At 46.9% G+C, this 597-nt stretch overlaps 1 non-coding gene across 1 annotated transcript; it reads right to left on the reverse strand.

The window, feature by feature from the left end:
* Positions 1–217: 217 nt before the first annotated feature.
* Positions 218–319, reverse strand: LOC115832956. The gene has a single exon (XR_004028368.1). It is a non-coding gene; the product is annotated as a U6 spliceosomal RNA (small nuclear RNA).
* Positions 320–597: the final 278 nt, after the last annotated feature.

Raw genomic sequence — 597 nt, forward strand, 5'->3', positions numbered from 1 at the left:
TCTGCCCACCTTGGCCTCCCAAATTGTTGAGATTACAGGTGTGAGCCACCGTGCCTGGCCTAATTTTTTAAATTTTTCATAGAGATGACGTTTTGCTATGTTGCCCAGACTGGTCTCAAACTCCTGAGGTCAAGGGATCCTCCCACTTTGGCCTCCCAAAGTGCTGGGATTACAGGTGTGAGCCACTGTGCCTGCCCTATTTCTTTTTTTGATTTACGAAAAAATGGAATGCTTCATGAATGTGTGTGTCATCCTTGTGGAGGGGCCTTGCTAATCTCTGTGTCCTTCCAATGTTAGTATATGTGTTGCCAAAGTAAGCAGTAGTAGTTTTTTGTTTTTGTTTTTTTGTTTTTTGGAGACGGAGTCTTGCTCTCGCCCAGTCTGGAGTGTAGTCTTGTGATCTCAGCTCACTGCAACCTCTACCTCTGTGGTTCAAGCGATTCTCCTGCCTCAGCCTCCCAAGTAGAGGGACTACAGGTGACCGCTACCATGCCCAGCTAATTTTTTTTTTGCATTTGTAGTAGAGACGGGTTTCCCCATGTTAGCTGGGCTGGTCTCGAACTCTTGACCTCAGATGATTCACTCGCCTCAGCCTCC

Source organism: Nomascus leucogenys, chromosome 23 (assembly GCF_006542625.1).
Source record: "Nomascus leucogenys isolate Asia chromosome 23, Asia_NLE_v1, whole genome shotgun sequence".
Classification (NCBI taxonomy): domain Eukaryota; kingdom Metazoa; phylum Chordata; class Mammalia; order Primates; family Hylobatidae; genus Nomascus; species Nomascus leucogenys.